The sequence below is a fragment of the Macaca mulatta genome, chromosome 15, assembly GCF_049350105.2.
Source record: "Macaca mulatta isolate MMU2019108-1 chromosome 15, T2T-MMU8v2.0, whole genome shotgun sequence".
Taxonomy (NCBI): Eukaryota; Metazoa; Chordata; class Mammalia; order Primates; family Cercopithecidae; genus Macaca; species Macaca mulatta.
The window spans coordinates 3,874,406-3,884,443 of NC_133420.1; the positions used below are offsets into that span (position 1 = coordinate 3,874,406).

The 10,038-nt window shown below is 39.7% G+C and overlaps 1 long non-coding RNA gene across 1 annotated transcript; it reads left to right on the plus strand.

The window, feature by feature from the left end:
• The first annotated feature begins 2,938 nt into the window (after positions 1 to 2,938).
• On the plus strand, positions 2,939 to 9,583 carry LOC144334926 (uncharacterized). The gene is made up of 2 exons (XR_013405198.1): positions 2,939 to 3,058; positions 7,885 to 9,583. It is a non-coding gene; the product is annotated as an uncharacterized LOC144334926 (long non-coding RNA).
• The last annotated feature ends 455 nt before the right edge of the window (positions 9,584 to 10,038 follow it).

Consider the following 10,038-nt stretch of genomic DNA (forward strand, 5'->3'; position numbering starts at 1 on the left):
AAGCATGCAACTCACAAATACACGTACAACACACTCATACAACACACAACACTCAAACATACAATAAGTGCAACTCAACACAATATGCACATACAACACACATACAACCCCTGCAACTCACATACAACACAACACACTCATACAACACATTCATACAACACACACTATACAGATTCTAAGTATGAAATAGAAAACAGCACACGCACAGTTTCTAAATTTGATGAAAGCTTTTTTCAAGAAAGTCGTCCAACATTCAAACTGGTACCATGTCCTCATTTTCAGCTGCTGTTCAGATTCAAGCATTTTTATCATCTACTCTATGAATTATAATAATACAGCATAAACCCATTTTTCATTTTACACCCACTTTGCTGTGGGGTGCTCCAAAACAGGGGCCAGGAGCCTCAGAGTCGTCCCTCGGAACAAAACACAACCGACACTCAGAGGCCAGGAAGGGAACTCGGGGTGGTGACACACACTCTCTCATCTGCAGAGTTCTGCTTCAAATACTTTACACGTAACCAGGGCTGGAACGGGTTGGTGAGGGTACAGACATGGCAAACTGAGAAGAAACTGGCAGGTGGAGAAAGATCAGTCAAAATCCAAGGAAAAATGCTGAACATTTTCCACAAATAGTTCACACAACAGATGATACTCAGGCTACTGAAAGTTTATTGAGAGGGGTCTTGCTCCAAAGAAAAAGTTCTCTCCCAAAGTTATCAAAGTTTCACAGCAGGCACCTGCCCCCAACACACCATCTTCCGAGGGCCTAGGAGTCAAAAAGAAGGTAAGACAGTAGTAAGGGTACAGGGGGAGGAGAGCGGGAGGGGACCGAGAACTCGGAACCAAGAGATGGGCGGACACTGAATGCCTGACTCCAAGGTTATCACCTCAGAAAACAAGTCTGTTTAAGTCCGTAGTAACAGTGTTAGTACTTTCACTGAACCTGCACTCAACACTGGAGAACCTCCCTGTGTTATGAAGACGATCTGAAAAATAACATTAATTCACAACGTAGAGTGATGATTCAGCCACAGAAAATAAAACTGACATAATCCACTACAAGTCACACTATGTCTTTCTTTAAGACTGGTTTATGATGCAGAAAAGAGGCAGTTTGAGATCTAAAATACTTAAACTGGCAAACACCTTGTTTCCCTGAATTCTCACAACCGTGGCATCAGCTAGAGTAAGACAGAGTGGTTTTCAGAGCTTCCAGAACAGCAGAACAGATCAATCATAAATATGCAAAAGTGATCTGAAAATAGAATTAATTAATATTCCACGTTTTGGCTTAAACTAGTCATGTGATTTCCAATAAGTGGGAAACATTCACACCAATTTTTATAAGAAAGTTCAATGTGAACACATAGTACAGAACATTGCCTTTGTTTTGGAATTTATTTATTTAATATGACAATTTCATTTGTATTTAGTTATTCCTGATGTTGAATGCTCAACTTTATTAATGATGAGCTACCCATTTTCTGACTGAGGAAACAGAAAATTGTCACTGCCTAACAGCAATACTCAAAACAGCCTGTATGAAAGGAAAAGGTATATCTGTGTGCACACAGATGCATACACATGCATACACGTACCTATACATGTACACACGTGTGTACATATGTGCATACACATACACACATACACGTGTATGCACGTGCACACGTGCATGCACATGTACACGTGTGTGCATGAGCGCACATGCATGCACACATACGCACATACATGCATACACACGCATATGCACATACACGTACACTCATATACACACATACATATACACACGTACACATGCACACACATACATGCATATACACGTGCACATGGACACGTGGACACGCACATACACACGCATACACACATGCACACACATGCATGCGTACATGCATACGTAAGTATCATCTCAGGTACGTGGATTCAAAATTCTGATGCAAACGAATAATTACAAAACAGGGTAGGGTGTCAACAAGTGAGAATTGAGATGAAAGTTCTGATATGTTCCAGAGACAATACGGGAGGTCGTCACATCACATAAATATCTTACCCATTTTAAACGTGACAATTCCTGCCAACATCGGCCTGGATTAAGATGATTTCATTGACATAAGGAACAGAAAATATAATATTTATTCTAATGAGATTCTGTAATCATTACATTATTTTCACAATTATAAGTAATCACTAAATAACTTCCTCCCAAGGATCTAAAAATAAAAATAAGATAACAAAAGAAGGTCACAGTCCTGACAGCTTTATCATGCAAATCACAACTGTGAAAATTAAGCATGTTTTTGAGACTATGCCCTCCTCAAATATCCTTCCTGGAATTTTGTACCAGTAATGGCTGGTAATTCATTGTTATACCAGCTGGAAAGTATATCATTTGGGGTATGTGAAGTAAACATGTAAAGAGAAATGACCACACACACCTGAAACCAGGCCTCATTTCACAACTGTTTCCTACTTTCGATTTGCTTAGTTTACTTCATGAGGTATCTCGAGGAGAGAAAGCAGAGCTGGGATCTGCCCTGAGGCTGCTTCGGGAAGAGCTGGGTGGGCACCAAGACCCTCAGGCCGAGGGCTGAGCTGCGTGGCTATGACCCCATCACTGCAGCTCCCCAAGCGTGTGTCCCTGTGTGTCACGCAAACCCCTGCCACACAGGTGACACACGCCACACGCCTGACACAGGCTCAGCACACAGGGAGCTGCAGGGGCCTTTGAAAGCAGTATGCTGAGAATAGATAGGGCTCAAGGACAGTATCTCCAATTGAACTTTTAATGAACTCCCGTAGGCGCCAAGAAGGCGGGCAGATAAGGAAGAGCATAGAAACAAAGAACTGAGTAGAAGGTTACATCTGGGAAAAGAAAGTTTGTTTTGCATTGCATTCTTTCTGCTGACGTGGGGTTTATGGAGTATAAATAAAGTGAGGCGGAGGCTCTGAGCGCGGCCGCCATGTTCTCTGTGTGTCTTTGTCTTTTGTGTGTTCTTTCATTCTCCACCACCCCCGGCACGGACCCCAACAAGTGGCGCAGCGAGCAGGGTCAGCACGGGTGAGTAGGGGAGAACAAGAAGGGGAACCCCCTAGGGGCGGGTAAGGCCCGGATATTGTTAAGGGGAACCTTCTTAAGCTTTCATTATGGGGAATTCCATCTCTCTGGCCTCAGAATATTTACGGCTGTTTCAAGGACTGTTGCTGTCTATAGGAGTAAAAGTGAAAGAAAAAGACTTTGAAGTGATGGTTTGCCCATGTTGAACAACATTGTTACTGGTTTCAGTATCAGACTAAAGTGCAGCTGAATCGCAGAGAATGGTTACAGGTAGTAAAAACTCTGCTTAGAGCTCTCCAGTTAGGGGATATTATGCCTCTAAAATTGTGGACCTTGTGTGACTCTATCACTCAGACATTAGAGTTACTTGAGACTGATTCAGAGTGTGGTAATGTAGCCACAGGAGGAAAGATATCTGAGGATTTGGAAAAAATAAAAATAAAATAAACCTGAAATGGAGCCCATTTGTGCCAGGATAACAGAGGATGGGGGGGGGGTAGCAAAAGGGGGAGAAGAGAAAAAGCCAGCTCTTCCTTCTTCTAAGGGAAATTCTGACATGCAGTGTATTATGGAAATGCTTCAACAAATATTACAGATATATTCTTCTAATTCACCTTTGCGAGCTTTCCCTGTTTCTTTTCCTTCTGCCCTGTTAAAAGAGGATTTTCCAGTGCCTCCAACCCCCCGGCTTCCTTATCTTTACCTTTGTTTGGCAAAGTTGAAGCCCTGTTCACATCAGACATACTTTAAATTTATACTAAACACCTGTTTAATATGTTAAAACCAGTGTATATGTATATCTTATTGTTTGTTAAAATATTATGAGTATTTCAATAGTCAATAAATAAACACATTAATATTAACTATTAATATTAATATAGTATTAATAACCCCAGCTAGGAAATTGTTATGTTATAGGGGTGCATAGGTTCCACCAATTTACACTCCAAACAGAAGTTGAATATTCGAGCTGCTTAATACATTAACTACCTCTTGATATTTTCTGTGTTTTTAAATTTTAACCATTGTATTGTGTATGTAATGATTCTCAATTTGGTATTAATATACATATTTCCTAGTGAGTAATGATGTTAGACATATAGGTTTATTGTCATTTCTTTGTTCTGCTACTTTTGGTTGGGTTATTTGCCTTTTCTTATTAATATGTTGAGATTCTTTATATTTGGGGATATGAGTATTATTATATATTATATATACTTTTAATTAAAAAAAATTTAAGGAGCTGGATCTGTTTCCAATTATTTGTGCTTCTTTTGCTCCTAATGCTCAGTTTTCAAATGGTGGCAATAATGTCCAATTTAATGCCTTACAAATTAAATTTTTAAAAAGAAATGAAAGCTGCCATTTCTAACTATGGACCTCAATCTCCTTTTATCCTTGGTCTTCTTGATATTTTTCATCAGAAAATTTGATAATTCCTATAGACTGGAAGACTTTGGGGAAGGCTTTTCTTGATCGTTCTCAGTGGTTACAATTGCACAGCTGGTAAATGAACAAGGCACATGTATAGGCTAGAAAAAATGTTATGTGTGATCCCCCTGGACCCACTGAGGAACAACTCACAGGCACGGACCAATATGCTACTCTTAATGCTCAGGCTGGTTTAGATGATGTTGCCTTTACTCAAATCAAGACTTTGTTTTTAAGGGCCTGAAATAAGGTAGAGATAACAGGAAAATGTTCCCTTTCCTCTGTGAAGATTTTACAGGGCACAAATGAACTATATTCAGATTTCGTAGCCCGTCTTCAGGATGCTGTCTTCAAAATTGTGGGTGCTGGCCTTGCTTCAAAAATTGTGTTATAAACATTGTCTTTTAAAAATGCTTATGCTGACTGTTAAAAATTGTTAAAATCGTTAAAGGCCAATGGGGCCAATTTAGATAAATATATTAAAACTTGTGTTAGTGTTGGAGGGGCTATTTATGATGCTCAATTATTTGCTGGAGCTTTGTCTAAAGCCTTAAAAGGAAATAACAGACAAGGTGTTTGTTTGCAGTGTGGTAAACCTAGACATTTCAAAAAAAAGAATGTCATAAAAATTGAACACTTTTATCCCTCAAGGCAGAAAGCTGCCTTCAGAGGTGTACAAATATTGTGGTAAAGGTCGACATTGGACAAATAAATGTCGTTCCAAAACTGATAAAAGTGGAAATTTACAGTCTCCTCTCCTGGGAAACGGGAGCCGGGGCCCACAGGCTTGGGGCCCCAACAATTACAATAGAAGTCTACTACAATATTCAGTGAGCAATGGCCTACAACATTAAGGAATAAATTCAAGTCCTCCTTAAGGATCCCACACCTTACCCCAGTTTCTCAGCTTTATGCGGCAACTAAGCAGAGCGCCGCTGCTGACTTAGCTATTACTCAGCCTTATACTTTGTCTCCTAATAGAGGAGTATATAAATTAGCTATTAGAGTGTGTGGCCCTTTGCCAAAAGGACATGATATTACTAATAAAATGTTTATTTTGGTACAAGTTTCACAATTTATACGCCTAGAGGCAGGGGAACGTATTCTCAATAGAGAGGGTTTCGTAGCACAGAAAAAACTGTTTTTTGGGAAACTTTAGTTTCTAATCAAAAGCCCTTATGTTCATTGCACATTAATGGGATAGTTTTAAAAGAGTTAATTGATACGGGGGTGAATATGTCTATTATTTGTTTAAATTAGTGGCCTATACAATGGGAAAAAAGACAAGTTTCAATTATACTCACTGGCTTGGGTGCTGCTTCTGTGATTTATCAAGACGTAGAACCTTTAACCTGTGTCGGTCCTAAAGGTCAACAAGGTCAAGTGTTTTTTTTAATTTTTATATTGTTCCTATCAATATTAATTTTTGGGAACAAGATCTTTCACAACAATTTGCTGCTTTTTTAAACATTCCTCATATTTCCTCAGCTGCCAAAAATAAGATGTTCAAAATGGGCTACAATCCTTTAAACTCATAGCCACCACTCCTATTTAGGTGAAACAGTGACTATTATTTAAAGAAATACTTAGGACTCTAAAAGAGTAAGTCAAAAAACAAATGGCCGAGAGGAATATAAAGCCACGTATTTCTGCATGGAATTCCTGTCTTTGTCTTGTCTTAAAATTATAAATGTTTACATTAAACCTAGGGAAAGTTTACAGCCTGGTCTTCCTAATCCTGCCCTTATCCCACAAAGTTAAAACCAGAGAAAAGCAGCAAGATGCTTTTGTATCATTACAAACTCAGCTTTCTTTCTACTCACTTAATATTGCCACAGAAAAAATTTAACTGGATTTTCTTATCAATATTTAGGTTATACCTTGGGGGCACAAAATATTCGACCCCAAAAAATTCAAATTCGACGTGATCATTTAAAAACATTAAATGATTTTCAAAAGCTTCTAGGAGACATTAATTGGATGCGTCCTGTTTTAGGAATACCAACATATCAGTTATAACATCTTTTTTCTATTCTAGAAGGAGACAGTCACTTGGACAACTCACGGCATTTAACTCCTTTGGCTTTACAGGAACTCCAGCCTGTTGAAGAGCAACTTCAAAAGGCCCTTCCTTTTGTTTATTTCATACTTTACCTTCTCCCACAGGAATGATTCATCAAACTAGTCGACCACTAAAATGGATCTTTTTGTCCAATAAAATATCTAAACGCTTGGCTACTTATATCGATCGTTTAGCTGAACTGATCATCAAAGGACGGCATCACTGTCGACAACTTTGGGGAGGAGATCCTTCCTTAATTATCTCTCAATTCACTCATAGTCAGATCACTTATCTTCTTGCAACTTCTGATTCTTGGCAAGAAGCTTCATCAATCTTGAGTTACAGTTTATCCTTATCCCTCGGTGCAATAGGGAGAATTGTTTGCTATTCTCATGGTCTTACTTGATTTCCCTACTACTGGTTGTAACATTGTTAGTGATTCTCAATACGCCGTTTATGTTACTTCTTATATTTCTCAGGCCACTTTACCTCTTTGTACTACTTCTTCTCTTCAGAAATTCTTTTCTTTGTTGTCCTTTACTTTGAGCCAACGTCGAGCTCCTTTATTCATCACTCATCTTCGTTCTCATTCTCAACTTTCTGGACCATTAGTTCATGGTAATACTCAGATTGATTTGCTTTTAATCGGCCACCTACATGCTGCAGAACAAAAATATACTCTACATCACACTAATAGTCTGGCCTTCAACGATGGTTTCATTTAACTCATAAACAAGCTCGTTCTCTTATTCGAGCTTGTCCTTCCTGTGCTCCTTTGAGCATTCCATCCTTCCAACCTGGGGTTAATCCACGAGGTGTCCCTTCTTTTAGACGATTAAAGTATGTTCATCATACCATTGATACCTTTTCTCATTTCTGTTATTACTCATCTCTTAGCTTATTTCGCCATCATGGGCATTCCTCATACTTAAAACTAATAATGCCCCTGCCTATGTCTCTCGTAAATTACAAGTTTTCTTACAGCAATACAATATTCAACATATCACCGGTATCCCGGGCAACAGTCAAGGTCAAGCCATCATTGAGCGCACAAATTTAACTTTAAAAACTTAACTATTAAAACAAAACAAAAAGGGGGAAATGAGCCCCCCAGAAACCAGATTTTGAAACCAGATTTTGAAGGTTCTTTTTACCTTAATTTTTTTGAATCAATGGAGACAATTGCAAGACTCTGCTGTCGTAACCCATCTTTCCTCAACTCCCTCGGTGATAGTCCCTGCTGACAGTTTAAAGGTTTGGTATCCTAATGAAGAAGGTAAGCATGTTCAAGGGCAAGTTCTAAAACAGGGACGGGGCTATGCTCTTGTCCTTACAGGGAGTGGACCTGAGTGGTTTCCTACAAGATGATTGAAACCCTGTTGAAAAGAAAACTGGATTCAGCATGCATTTCTTCCTTTGTTAGATGTGCCTCGGCGGGAGACTTATTTCTCTTAGTGAGGCTTTGTATGAATATTGGACTTATATTCCCTTTCCACCCTTGTATCAGGGAGTCGCCTGAGAGGAGGCGGAAATTAAGGTTTTCACCAATAACATTACTTGGATGCCATCCCCCATATGGACAAGGACAACATAGAACGGGAAACAGCAATTATAATCAGCACATACCAATTTGGAGTGGAAGGACTTCCAATATGTATGGGAAATAGTCCTCATTGTCTCCGAAAATCACATGAAGCTTGGGCTGTTCGTTATAATCATAGTCATGTGGCTGCTAATACTGTTATTATTGTAACTAGAAGTTTTTAATATAATCATACTGTATATAGTAATGAAACTATTCCTAGTTCTTTACTTTTTTGTCCTATTCTAGACGTTTCTCCTAATATTGAGGTGCTGGAGTGACAATAATGTCGGGGAACTAAACCCCGGATTTTATTAGAATACAACGGGATGCAAATAACTGATTGAAGTGTGCACGGTGATTTTCAAACAAAATTTAGTCACATACCTTTGAAATGACACTGGGTAAATAAAAGTATTGCTGCTAACAGTAATGAAACCTTGGTATGGCGTGAAGGAGGCCTGAAGTACAGAGTTATTTTTGGAAGTTGTTAGTTGCAGGCGATGCCATTAGCACTTTTGTGGGGAATATGCCCCTTAATCATTCTAACCCAAATAACTCCTTTCATATTCAGTTATATCGGAATACCTCCTGATATATTATTTCTTGTGTCCGTAAGCCCCACCTATTATTAGCAGGAAATTTGACATGGGATAATCTTACGGGGATTGTTAATAGTACAGATACGTGTACATTTTTGTCTTGCCTCAATCATTCCTGGTGGCACAATTTTACTGAGGATATTTATATCCTCAGGGCTCGTAAGGAAATTTGGCTACCTGTTAACCTTACGTGACCATGGGGGGCATCACCTCCTGAGACTTATATTTGGACTTCTCTCCAGTGAACCCTCCGTGCCCTTGGACTTATAATTGCCTCGGTGATGAGCCTTGTCGCCATGGTCTCCACTGCAGCCATAGCAGGACTCGCTCTTCGTCAAAGCATACAAAATGCTGAATTTATGCAGCAATGGCACGAACAATCTCACCGGTTATGGCTTCAACAACGAAACATTGATTCTCAACTTGCTGAAAGATTGGACAACATGGAGCAAGCATTGACATGGCTTGGAGATCAGCTCACTGTACTCAGTACTCGGATGACATTACAATGTGATTGGAACTCCACTCAATTTTGTGTAACGCCTGTGCCTTTTAACATCTCTCAAAATTGGACTGTAATCCGAAAATTATTAGTAGGCCATAAAAATATTAGTTTGGACATCCAAGAGCTCACTCAGAACATTTCCGAAGCATTTCAACAACAATTACATGTGTTGTCCGGAACTGTAACCCTTCAGGAGCTGGGTCAGCGCCTTGCTTTAACCCATGGACCCAGATGAAGATATGGATTTCTACAATCTCTGGAAGTATATTGCTTTGGGCACTTGGATTGGGTCTACTTCTTTTGGTGATTCGATGCTCCCTCCGTCGCCTCCAAAAACAAAAGAAAACACAAGAACAAATATGGGCTACCTTTTTAGGATTGAGGCAAAACAAAAAAAAAGGGGGGGGGGGAAATGCAGGGGCCTTTGAAAGCAGTATGCTGAGAATAGATAGGGCTCAAGGACAGTATCTCCAATTGAACTTTTAATGAACTCCCGTAGGCGCCAAGAAGGCGGGCAGATAAGGAAGAGCATAGAAACAAAGAACTGAGTAGAAGGTTACATCTGGGAAAAGAAAGTTTGTTTTGCATTGCATTCTTTCTGCTGATGTGGGGTTTATGGAGTATAAATAAAGTGAGGCGGAGGCTCTGAGCGCGGCCGCCATGTTCTCTGTGTGTCTTTGTCTTTTGTGTGTTCTTTCATTCTCCACCACCCCCGGCACGGACCCCAACAGGGAGCGATCAGTAAGTGGTGACTAGAGAGAAGTGACGGCCTTCAGCGTGGACGGAGAAAACAGGCCACAG